This window comes from Linepithema humile, chromosome 5, assembly GCF_040581485.1.
Source record: "Linepithema humile isolate Giens D197 chromosome 5, Lhum_UNIL_v1.0, whole genome shotgun sequence".
Lineage (NCBI taxonomy): Eukaryota > Metazoa > Arthropoda > Insecta > Hymenoptera > Formicidae > Linepithema > Linepithema humile.
The window spans coordinates 6,131,357-6,144,755 of NC_090132.1; the positions used below are offsets into that span (position 1 = coordinate 6,131,357).

The window sequence follows — 13,399 nt, forward strand, 5'->3', positions numbered from 1 at the left end:
AGCCTTGCGGCAGAAACAATGTTACCTCGATCTTGCAACAAGACCTTCCACTTCTCCACGTACACGATACTCGCGATGCGTCTCGATCGATCGTAATCGAGAAGCAAGGCGCGCCGCCGATGCTAAAGGTTAAGGAATCCTCGGCAAGCGCGGCATTCTCCACGCGCTCGTCGTAAAGTTCTCCGAGATTTCTCTCCCTCTCTCTCTCTCCCCTTTTACCGCCGCGGTACTAAGGCATCAAGGCTACACCTCTACCTTCGCCGTAGGCGAGCCGAAGGTAAGCACCGAGAGCCCCTCTCGATCGAACACGCCGTGAGACACGGTTGCGATAGCGCCGCCGCTCACGGATCTCCCGTAACTTCTCCCGTTCATCTACCCCTCTTTGTCGATCTCCGCTTCGTTCCCGCTTGCGCGAGTCGTATTTTCCGTCGTCCCTCTTCTCGGAAGAGAGACGCGGCACGAGCGTGCAATTGCAATTGCGAAACGGCACGAGCGCAGAAACGGCGGTTGCGCCCCATGTAATTTATTTCACGGGCAATATCGCGACGTCTGCGGGATATCGCGCTTATCTGACATTTTAAATACACTTTATGCAAATGAACTATTTATTCTACTTAGCTACCATAAACATTTTTTAATGCTCACTTTTTTTACTACGTCGTTATACATGCATAGCGAAAGGAAAGGTAATCCGCAAAATAAAAACGATTTTACAGTGCGCGGGGCAATGTATTGATCGTGGATGCGTTCGTCGTCCTTTATTTTTCTTTTATTCTGCGCGCTTATACTCTTCAACCACTCGTTCGCGGAACAATCACGACGGGACGTATACATACGATTGCGCTTCGTCGCGGCACGAGCAGCATGTCAGAAACCGCACCTGTGCCCAGTCTCCTCCTTGCTCCTGAAAGTGCGTTTCCCCATCTCTTTGCCTCATTGCGGCTACCGACACCATTGTGCCAGCGATGCACTCGCTTTTAAAAGCGCCCTTTCTCCGTGTGATGTTACCGGCCATTGTCGAAATTGATCGCAAGAGGAACATTGTACGTCTGTGATCAATTGTAATTTTAAACTGACAGGTGATATAAAATTAAAACGACCCACATCATGAATAGAATTCTAAGTGCACTCGCACGCTTCCGCAGTAATTATTATATCGTACTTGCGACAATATAATCAGCTTACGCGATATAATTGCGATAAAGCAATGCAAATTATTATCGACTTAACAATATCACGCTAACAAAATTTATGTTATCATTATTATACGTCTATGTATACGTAAACAATTATTACAAACGTTAAACATAGTGCTCTACCGTAGTTTTTTTATGGCAGTTTTGAATCTCCTCAAAGATTTTTATCTCGCTTTCCCTTGACTTTTCTCGACGACACTTGGAGCGTCACTTTCACCCAGAAATCGCGCATTTCCTATCTTCCTATGTATGTTTTTCAAGTTGCACCTTTCAACCGCAAAGTGGCTAATGCGGTGGGGATGGTGTCGTCTATCTGGCTGCACCATCTCGAGCTGACTAACACCTTGGGTGGCACTTCGTTTAGTGAAGATATCACTAGCAGATCTAGGAACCACGCGGGACGGAGTATTTTGTCTGCTGTCAGGGTAATTTATACGCTCGCCCATAGACAGACATCGCGATGGAGGCGTATAAGGATTCGAGTGCATGAAAAGTCCCAAGTACGACATCCGAGTCATCGTGAATCGCAGGATCGCACGAAATCAATTGTTCCCTATCGCTTGACATTTTGCATTCCGTTGCTCCCTCGGTCATTCGAAGAACAAGCTCCAATCTGCTGAGAAAATTTCAAAGTTACAACTGTCAAATATAATATTGGCGATAAATATCAGCGTTCCTTGTTGACGCGATGTTCATACCGCGGCATTAAGCGGCTGAAAAGCTCGAGAGAAGAGGAAAGATGCGCTCGTTGGGAGCGAGGATTCGCGATCTTCGCCTCATCTTTCCTTCGTTCTTCAAGCAGCACCTGCCATGACTCACCGCTTGGCTCCCCCGCAAAACTTCACCGGATTACAAAGACTTAAATACCGGTCGTCCGCCAAATATATAGGGCCATAAGGAATATACGACGCCGAATTCGCGACCAAGATTCCGTGCCCGTAGCGGTGGAAGGATTCGCAGCGAACCGAAAAAAAGAAGACACTTTGAAAAATAGTCGTCATTCCGCGGGATTAGCGATTCGTTAAGATTATGGCTCGTAAAAATTGCAAATCCTCGACGCCGAAGGGATTCGAAAGGTTGTCGGTCTACCGGCGGATCAGGGTCGGCCATGCGCGTATGTCTTTACAACATCGCGGCGTGTTACGTCTCTTTCAAGGGTTGGCGGATAAAAACAAATAAAATAATAATCAATTTCTTGGCAAGACAGAATGAAATATGTGGAAGAAATTAAGGAGACTTCTGTAATTGATAACTCTGAATTTTAGATTCTTTTACACGTATGTACACACCTGTCGATATAAATTTCCTAAAATCTGCGATAAAATTTTTTTGCAAATTTTTTTTTTATGTAACACCCATAACATAACGCAGAATACCGAGAATCGGCACTCTCTCTTTCTTTGATCGTCCCCACCGTGCAGAGATATCTCGAAAGTTTACGCGAGACACGTATGTTTCAATCATTTGCCAAAGACAGCGGTGACTGGCGCGACGTTGTCCTGAAGGCAACACGTTCGAAGACCGCCGTTGGGCGAGTCGGCGCGAGGTGGTAGCAATTATTTTCTGATTTTTTCTCTCATTAGCCGTGCGCCCTGAAGAAAGTCAACCGACACGGGGGAAACGTTGAAAGAGAGGCGGCCGACTCTCACCTCCGAGAATAGAGAGAGTAAGGAGGAGAAAAAGAAAGAAGAGAGTCGGCGCATGACCCGGCAAGCATGCAGCATCTTGCCGACGATGCTGCTCTCAACGTTGTTGCGTTGCTCTATTCTTAGACTGCGATGGGACAGGTGGCAGAGCCGCGTACGCGCCTCTCTTTGTTCCTATATATCGTTGCCTCTTACTCGCTGTGCTCTTGCTATTTCTCCTATCTAGTTATGGAATTCCACGCGAGTCCGTATCGTAAACTCCAAGCTGCATGCGAGCAGATGTTTGCGCGCGGAAAACATTAAATATTCATGCGGTTGGTTAGGTTTGTTCTAGAACTTTTATTGAGTAAATTTGGACAAAAAACGATAAAAAGTTGAACAGAATGATGCAATGAATAAAAAACGTCGGACTTAATTTAACTTCAAACTAACTTTTATTCAGTGAAGAAATAACTGTAAAAAAGTTAATTACTGTGCAAACGTAAACTTTGTAGCAAATCTAGCTTGTGATTTTCCGCTGATTCAGGTACCGGTTTATTCAGTCTCTCCTATAGTTAAATGTGATACACTCTGTAAAGGCAATTGAAAGGTACGCGTTTCCAATCGCTTTTCTACGGTCATCTTAAAAATCAACCTTTCCTATTGATGCTCACAACATTCTAAGAAGACATCACGTTGTCAAACTAGAAAATCTTGACGTACGATCCGTATACAATTAGATTCACATAGTTATTCTTAAGTTGGACCAACACTGGACAATCCTATTGTCACAGTGACCGGGGAGTTTCGCCCTCTTATATTTCACTCAGTATTGTGATTCATTCGACGATTTGCCAAATTGTTTTGTCATAGTATATGCGAACCCACCGAAAAACGTATTTCTAGTCTCTCAATAGAAAGAAATTGCAAGAAAAAGAAACTACATGTCCTTCGCATGCCAGATAGCTTCACTTTGATTTTATTTGACGAGAAGACAGTTAAGTAATATTTTATATCAGACGATTTATTAACAATATTTAATATATTCTATTAAATTATTTTTTTTAAAACAATCTAACACATATAAAGAAAAGGCTCAAATGATAACTATCAAATAATACAATAGAAAGGCATAGAGAGCCGTCGCGGGATGTTAGTGCGAAATTATAATTTTTCTTAAAGAAATTAATTTGTTAGTCTACGTGAGACAGTTAAATTTGTACACCGATCTCTGGTTCGAGATACTTAAAGTGTACGAAAATTTTAGTACATTGTTCTCACATATGGAGAATCAGTATGTACTGATAGGAATTATTGGAAAGAAAGGAAGAGAGAAAAAATATCAGGCGCGAGTGGCTTATTTTTTTTATTATTTTTATTGGCACTAAATTATTATTGTAAAACAATTGTTAGTATATAATATTTTTAATGAAACAGATTTATGTAAAAAGAAATATATAAAATAATTCAATTCAACTTTCTGTAATTCTACAAGATTCGAGAATACATTATAATGTGTGTCCCTCGCACTTACGGGGAATATAACTCTGTCGTCGGTCCCCAGTGACTAAAAAGTCACGTGCAGCGAGACCAAGTATAAGCACTCTTGACTTCTCGTCGAAAAATAAACTTTTGTGCCGCGCGGAGTTGCGCAGGATTTACTTGGATGGCGCACGATATTCCGCGGGCCACTCGTAAATACTGGAAAGCGCGATTATTTTCTCAGAACCCGTCGACTGGACGTGCCGGGACACTAAAGCAGTTCTTGAGTTCGTTGTCATATGCCTGGGGACACTATTATTTTTCTACCGCGAGAAGAGAGGAAAGGAGAGAGACAGAGCGACCATCCGTCAAAGAAATCGCGCGCGGGATGAAGATTCCCCTCTCGGACTAATAAAAACAAACTTCGCCATCCGTGGCCATCCTCTCCGAGTCTACCTCCAGGCTCTTTTCTTGCTAGTCAGGCACCTCCGATCCTAAAACAACTGAATTGCCGCGGCGGCTTACTGCGATACACACGACGTATGACGGGAACATGTTGATGATTGCGGCAACCTTTGTGAAGATTCCAGCGTGCGCACTAATGTTAAATTCAACGTAACTGCTTTTCATTCGATAAAGAACGCTCAAAAACGTAAGCGACTATCGATGCTGATTAACGTTGAGGATAAACCGTTAAGATAACTCAGCTGCCAGAACGAAATTGATTAACCCGTTCACTAAGCGGGTGGCGAAACGAACTCTACGGCCGAAGTATGATTTATTGCGCATAATAACGTAACGCGTTGTCCCGCGGTAGCATCTGGAAACCGGCTCCGCTATGCGCCTCGACATTTAATTCCGGTTGAAATAACGTTTGCCGCACAAATGTTAATAGGATACGCGAGCCCGTTAAGTAATGTTAGCGCTTATCGGTGGATTTAATTAATGGAACGTCCTCCCGACGCGCGCGCGCGCGCGCGCGCGTCTCATCGGTCGCAGGTAGGAATCGATTTATCACACGAAGGCGTGGACACACACATCACGCGCGCGCTGGTGTACGATTAATCGAGTCCGGCTAGTGACATTTGAATCGCCAGCCAGGTAGACCGCATACCGTCGAAAGAAAGCGAAAAAACATTAATTCGCAATAAAGTTCTTCGCCGCGCGTCTCGCGCTGGTTCAGCGGGCTTCATTATGCGGAACGCCGCGAGATTAAAAATAAAAAAAAAGCATCCCAGGTGGGGTGAGAGGTTAAGAACCACGGAATAGCGAACTGACGGCCGTGTGGGAGGACATTATCTTCACCGTAGCCGTTCACCATCGTGACATCGGGACACGTTGCTCAGCGTGACTCCGTATTATTTGGCGCGGCAGTCGCATACAGGGCCCCATGACGCGGCTCGAAGTCGTTAGGCACCATTCAAAATCACCTTAAGTCGCCATCAAGTAGCGACTATTTTGTCCTCCTCTCTTGGAACCACGGTGGAGTTCCCACTATCTATCCCCGCGACCCCTCCGCCGTCCATTCCTCTCCGAATCGAGGAATTATAATTTTAACGATTCTTAGACGAGGAAGAAGGACAGCAGGAACTGCTGATGCGAGAAACATTCCATCGGCTTGACGTCCGTTTCGTCGAGACAAAAACGCGAATTGGAGAAAATACATGATTCTACATTTTGCGATTCTTGAAAGTAGATTTTACTATTATTTTTTCCTTGAGATTTTTTGAATGTTTTATATGTTATCGAATTACATAGAGTAGTACATTTTCGAGAATATTATAAAAGAATCTAAAATTATCCGAATCTTACTATCAAACAGCCAATTTACACTACAAAAACATTGAAAAATAAAGAAGCAGGAGCTATACTTCTCTCGCCTCCAATTACCTACACCTGTATCTCGAATATTCACACTTTTTACATAATTAGTGGTTTATGGTACATGTTACTTGCTAACTTTACTTTATATTCATTGCTTTGCTGCCTCGAGAAACGCTACTTTAGTAGCATCGTCGTTAAATCGCACCTACGGTAATACTAAGAGGGTCAGAGGTCGTAAGCGAATCTTTCGTTACTCTTCGTTCGTGAGTATCGATTAGCGCCTTCGGTGGTGGACTATCGGTGGTCGCTTTGTAGCTACATCGCCGAGATTTTACGAGCCGGTCGACGGAAAATATGTTCTACAGTATTTAAAACTTTATCTTTCACCGACATGTGTGTCCAATGAACTACCACGGAATTTTTGTCAAAAATATTCCTTCTATCGCTCGTAAACATCCTGTCGACAGCTGGAATCCTGCATCACATCATAAAACAGGAAACCAGCGACTTTATGTGTATTGATGTGCGTATTTTGATCTATTATTATTATATTATATTAAGCAGAAAATGAATCAATCTTTCTTCTAAATCTGTGCAATCGAATGAATCATAAATAAATTAAATATTTTAATTTCTATATAAAGTCTAAAATAAAAACTAAAGTATTTTCGTAGTGTTTTATATTCCATTAATATTTTTTTATAAAAGGAATGTAAATGCACAGAGATAGATGTCGGGACGACTGATTGCGAATATTTTCTTTCGGTCAGCGACCCCTTCCCTCCAAAATCGTGCGATATTTATAGGAACCATACGAGAACCTACAATAAAAATTCCCCGCGACTACAAAATCTCACAAACGCGCTATTCATCGCTGCGCTGTCTCAAGGTATAAGACTCATCATTATCCGTTGATGAAGAGCGTCGAGAACGGTGACGGGCAACATTCGCTGTCTAAAACAACGCGTTCTTTCAGTCTCCCCCACGCAATAGACCGATGAGAGGAAGACAGGGGATCGCGTTGTCGGTCGTCATCTTAGCTTAGTTTAGGGTTCATCGCGGATCTGTCGGGCAATCCAACACAAGGACATCGTTATATCCTCCAATTTAAAAAATTCGACCGGCTCGAATTTTCGAATTAGAAATTCCGCGGCCGTTTTGGCCCTGCTGCATGCTCGCAATATCACCCAGAGCGCTTCCATCTCCAATCTCCACGAAAAGAAATCGAGACGTTCTCGATTCGAAATGGTGCCCGGAAGGTAGATAGTATTTATCAACGATGAGGGTGGATCGGTTTCGAAACCTAGCGTGACCAATTCTCGTGAAATCCCTTCAAATCTGAAATAAATATTTGAGAGCTCGAAGCGGAACAATCTCCCTGTCCGGAAGATCCGTCTTTCTCCATTAATTGGATATAAATTGGATCCAATCTAATTCGAATTAAGCCTGTAGAATCCGCCGCAAACGAATCTCGCTTTTTTTTCTTGATAGCACTTAGGAGATTACTTTCTCAGAAATGAGACTTTACACTGGTGCAATTTACTTGTACTGCTTGCCTTGTCAATTTAGAATCTAATGGTTAATTCTTTTTTTACAAACTAGTGATTTATTATTATCGATAAAAAATGTTATTTGAGTATATAGTTAATAATAAGAATATACAAATGATTTCTACTGTTAATGTATCAAAACAAATCATGCGTTATTTGCATTTATTATTTTCCACGTGAAATGCCGTTAAAAGAACATCGTATTTCTTTCATGAATTGCTAGAAACGCGATCTAATCTCGATTCGAAGATCACTATGCCCAATGTCCACTTGGAGGGCTCATTCGTAAAGCGTAATTTCGAAGCAGTCTGAATCTCGAGACGTACAATGTCCTTCTCACCCCTGCATGTACGTTTAGTCGTGCCACCTGTGCGCCTGTAAATCCGGTTATAAAAAGATCCACCGCGTTTAGAGACCGGCGCGACGAGAGTGCGAGCGAGAGAGAGAGTGAGAGTGGATTCAAGGAGCAGTTCACAATGAGAGCGGTGCTTTCTACGCGAGATGTGAGCGGGGACCACCGGCCAGGCTCGTTCTCGGCCAGTAAACGCGCCTCAAATTGAAACGGCCTCGCACGATAGGATTCATTTAATTCATCTTCAAATCCCGTGGTCCACGAAAGGACCCGTGTGCAATCCATCGAACCGAAAGAAGATTTATTCGAGTGGACGGGGATTAAGCTAGAGATTTAAATCTCATTATTTCAAAAGATCCGGAATTATCTATCATGACCTTGGCAGTTAATTTTTTTCTGTGCAACATGATGAAATAAATCATCGGGCGAAACAAAAATCTAAATATCTCTATTATGAGAAACATAAGAAATATTACGAATAAATAGAAACGACGTAGTTATTTATGACGAAGAAATAGGTTAATGCAAAGCGGAACACCAGTGCCATGAGCATTCTCATAAATATTCCGAAACCTCATGTTTGCCTTTGACTGTATGCAGGGACATTCATGCGATTTTCAGCGGTCAAAGAGATTTAATTTCGGTCGCGGTACGGCAGAAAAGCAAGCGTACGTGTCAATTAAAGCGCTCGCTCGCTTTCGTACGCTTTCGTATGCGTAACGTGCGTGCATTTTATTAACTCTGTTTTCGCCTGTCACTTGTATCTTCTCTTCGTCGATCCCGGCATTGATTTCGCATATTTATATGTCGCGGCGGGTAGTTATTATTTGGTTGATATATACTGAGCAGAGTACATCTTGATCGATTATTCAGTTTATATTGCGCACGCGACCATTGCGTTGCCCAAAAAAAGAGTCAATTATTTGCGAATTTCTTTAACGAACCTCGCTTTTGTAGGTCGGAATTTTCGCTCATCCAGCGAGAACTTTACGACCGATGTTCGATATATCAAATGCGACCGGGAATGATAAAGCGAATGTCCGTCATTCGGAGTTTGTACAATCGCCGCCGGTGTGTTTCCGAGAAACGTAATGAGTAGGCGCGCCGAGAGAAAATGTTTAATTACTGACAAAATAACAAATACGGAGCCTTTCGACAGTTAATTGCATCCCGTTGCCGGCGGTGACCTCGAAACATCGAAGTAACGCCGCGAAACGTTTGTTTCCTTCTTTCTCCACGCCGTCTCCACGGTTTTTTCCATCGAAATCCATCTGAACCAGGTATGGTGTGACTCTTGTTATTGAAATTAACCAGCGTGTAATCGGCCCGCAAGCACGATACCTTAAGCGGATGAGTAAGGCGCGAAATCTGCAGTTTGTGGGACAGCCGCATTACGCTCCGCGTATTTTCGGCGTAGCAAGGTGTGAAACCCATATTTGGCGATGCTTCGATAAATCTGCGCCAAGACAGAAACGAAATCCTGATGTCCAATCTTCTTATTATTATCCGCCGCTTTCTTCCCGTTTATTGCACGCTCGTTGTGGATCCAATTCGGCCATGTGTGCGGTCTTTGAATGTATTTTTTAATTGGTTTACCATAAAAGCCATCTGTACGCTTAACAAGTTAACAGATATAATGCACAAAGTTATTTTGTTTCAAATTAATTCAAATAAGTGCTCTGTTTTCACGAAAAATTGTTTATAAAGAAATATATTCTCTTCGGCATAATTACCATCCATTTTTTTGCAATATAACACTAATATTTCATTACAGATATATAAATACACTATTTAAAATGTATTACTGATTTGATTAAAACTCATTTTTTTAACAAAACAATAATATGCTACAATTAATAAATATTTCGTCCACAGTCTATTTTATACATTTTAAATTTGACGGAAAATTATTCAGCAAACGAGCATGTCTCAGCTCGAATGCTCTTTGATGCATTCCTGCTTTAATGCACTTTGATCTGCAACTATGTGAATCGCAGTTCTGGCAAATCACTGCTGAGACCAATTATTAATCCATCATTCCCACACCAAAAATACTTTTCCTGCGTGTTTCTTTCGCCAAGCCGCTTCTTGGCCAAGCCGCTTCGTCCGATTTAATTTGACCGACGGGATCTCACCCGAAGCGTGTGATCGCACTCGATTATGGCCGCGGCACCTGCTTAAGCCGTCTCCGCACCGCCCGCGGCAAAAAGTCTCATATGCTCGACTCGGCGGTGATTACGAATGCGATTCGCGTGCGGCGCGGCGCGGCGCCCGCGCGTCCAGCTTCATTGAAATCCGCGAGCCACCGAAAAGATGTGCTAATGAGCAAGACGCACGGTTGATTATAGAGCGGCACGGAAAACGAGCGTTTGAGAGGACGACGCGCCGCGAAGCGCGCTAAGTGGCAAAGGGGCGACCACCTAGCGAGCGAGCGAGCGGGCAGGCAAAATCCTTTCCTTTGGAAGGTGAGAGCCGAGCCGATAGAAGGTCGCCAGATGTCCCGTGATGATCGTCGTCGATACACGAAGACCGCCAAGAAAGTGTCATAATCTCGGGCTTTGCTCGTGCCAGCTGGCTAATTTCCTACGCCGCCAAGAGCACGGCGCAAATGACGCTCGGCGGAACGTGTAATGCGGATAGCCGGCAACGATAAAGGCGGGACGAGATTCACGCAGGATTATGTTAAGGTCTTTGCAAACGCCGACATTTCGATACTACACATTTTTGCATCGATAATTATAATGCGATTCACAACGTACCGGCCAGATGGTAAATTCTTAAGGGCCTGAGATACTTTACCATGAAATTGGTAAATAGACATTTTGTGTAATCGAAATACTTGTACTGCATAAGCAATCGTGAAATGTAAGAAATTGATAACGTTATAAAACTCATTGAAAGACGTTGAGAGATTAGCTTACACTTGAAAAAAGTTAAACGTTAATTTGCATTCTTAATTTAAGCACTCGGAATGCATTATTAGTTGCAAACAGTGAGAAATGCTGTAACATTTATCAACATACATAGGAAGAGGAAGTCTCCCTGACCATGTACTAATATCTTATTACGATGTACGAGCTACTTGACGGTTCTATTAGCGCGATTATTCGTTACTACTGTGTTACCTCGCATTGTAGATTAATGTCTAACATCCGTGTATGCTTATCGATTTTCGCCGCGAGAGACTGGCGCCGTTAAAATATACAAAATGATCGATAACAAAATTCTTTTCGTAGAATTAATAATGTTACAAAATTTATTTGCGAATAGAACCACGATATTATTTCGTTTTCTTTTTCATAAAATTGATGATGTCTTGAATGTTATGTTTAAAATTAACCGTGTAACGTTTGTAATTTCTGCCGACTGTTATTGAACAAATGTGATTTGGAACAAACTTGGAAATAATAAATGACTTTCTATTTTGCAGAACTGCGTGCATGGAACTTTGACAAAGTGGCGGTTTTAGGAGAGAAGAAGTTCCAGGAATGCTACTTGCAGGAAACCGTCTGACCTACCGGTCAATTGTCCGTCCGGTGCTCAATTGAAAGGTAAGGCAAACCTTTTTCCCGAGTTTTTCTAATCTATTCGAGCGGCGCGGTCAGGCACACGGGTTAGTCTCATTCACGAATTCATAGCAGTCACAATGGGCGTTCTTACTACGCCTATCCGAGCGCGGTTATCTAGGCAAATGCTCGAGTGAAATACTGGTAGATTTCATTGAGCCCCAGCCACCGAGCAATTTCGCAGCGGCATTGACTGCGTCTAAGGCGACACTTGGCAAGTTGAATTGGCAGGAAGCCCGACGCCGCTTAACTCTTCTTTCAATGAGATTATCGCCGGTTACCCGGGTCTCTTGCCACCGAGCCCGACTTCATTCGTATTGTTGCGAGTGTTACCAGCGACGACCGCGACGTGACGATTCATGAACACGGCGACGAGACTTCCCGGGAATCCATCTCGCAAAAGGGCTTCCAAGTGTCTGAAGTGGGTGATCGATAGCAGTCCCCGGAAATGAGAACGTTCGAGGCTTTTGTTTTTATCCTTTCAGATTGCACAACTTTGTCGCGAATTAATACTATTCATCGCAATTAGCATGTTTCCTCGCCCGCTGCTCTTCACTGAAGAAGCCAATTAGCAGGAAATACTGATGCCGCGGAATAATCGAGTGCTTTCTAAATTTTTTTTTTATTCTATTGAATTCTTTGACTTTTTCAAACGGTCTTATTATGACGCTTCTCGTAACAGTTTTTGTGAACTTCCACCACGTGCTTTTCATTATTTATCATTAACACATTTTTAAGAGTTCTAACGACAAGTTGTCTGTGTATGCCAAAGGTTGCACGTGAGAGGGTTCTAATGGAGACCGAGATTGAACTAGCTAGCGACCACTTACCATGAGCTCCCTCGCGTTTAGCACGTTTAGCACTGGTCAACTGACCGCGTAATCATCGTCGTATGAGCTGGAATAATGCCAGGAACGCGCCGGTCTAAGTGAATTAGTGGTGCGTGCTCGACACTTTTATTTTTCTCTTGCTTGCTTTTCGTTAAGCGCAGGCGCTCTAATGGTTCGCCATTTACGGACGCCGGGAACAATGCCCCCCGTGTATCGATTTTCGCCAGTTCCGACAGTCTCCTCTATTCGGCGTATCCTCTCAGCGACGTTGACGTAGTTGAGCATTTAAAATTCAAATGCATCGGTCGACGAATATTCATCAAATTCCGCCTACAAAAATTATCGCGGGGCATTGTCGCGCGTCCCGTTACATATGGAATGCCTTTCCACGAAATAATTTATACACTGCGAACTGGTACAGGGGAGAATATCTTGACAGTATTCTAAGGACCGTCATTAGTCAGCGCCGATAACTCGCCCAAGACCCACGACGACGTTACACACCTCGCGCGTAAATCCCGTTTCGAATCGCGTGACAAGTCAAATTTGAATATAATCTCTCGCCTCTTTGACAACTGCATCGTATTTCTAACAACGTATTATCATAGATATCGCGCGACGCGCGATTTCCTTATCGTGATGAATGTGCTGTCGCGATTAATCGATTTAATGCGATTCCGAGAAGCCGCACGGTCACGGCGAACATGGTAATGAGCGGTGCGTCGTCGATAGCATCAAACACGGTTTTGCGAGCATTCACGAATTATAATTGGCATGTAATTAATGACACCGTCGTTATTGACAGGTGGGAACCGTCGCCGCGTGCTACACGAATTATTCGCCTCGACCGCGCCCCTTGATCCCGTTTCGGGCTCCGCTTATTTTTAGGCTTAATTGCTTCAACGTGTTACGGCATAATCACCGTCACGGTACAACGTGATCGTGAGATATCACGCGGCAATTGCGAATGTTTA

General features: G+C 43.3%; 1 long non-coding RNA gene across 1 annotated transcript in view; it reads left to right on the plus strand.

The window, feature by feature from the left end:
- LOC105672687 (uncharacterized) overlaps nucleotides 1-13,399 on the plus strand; it is a 117,858-nt gene that overhangs the window by 47,278 nt on the left and 57,181 nt on the right. The window contains exon 5 of the long non-coding RNA XR_010890524.1: nucleotides 11,460-11,580. This is a non-coding gene — a long non-coding RNA (uncharacterized lncRNA). The remainder of the gene's footprint in view (nucleotides 1-11,459; nucleotides 11,581-13,399) is intronic.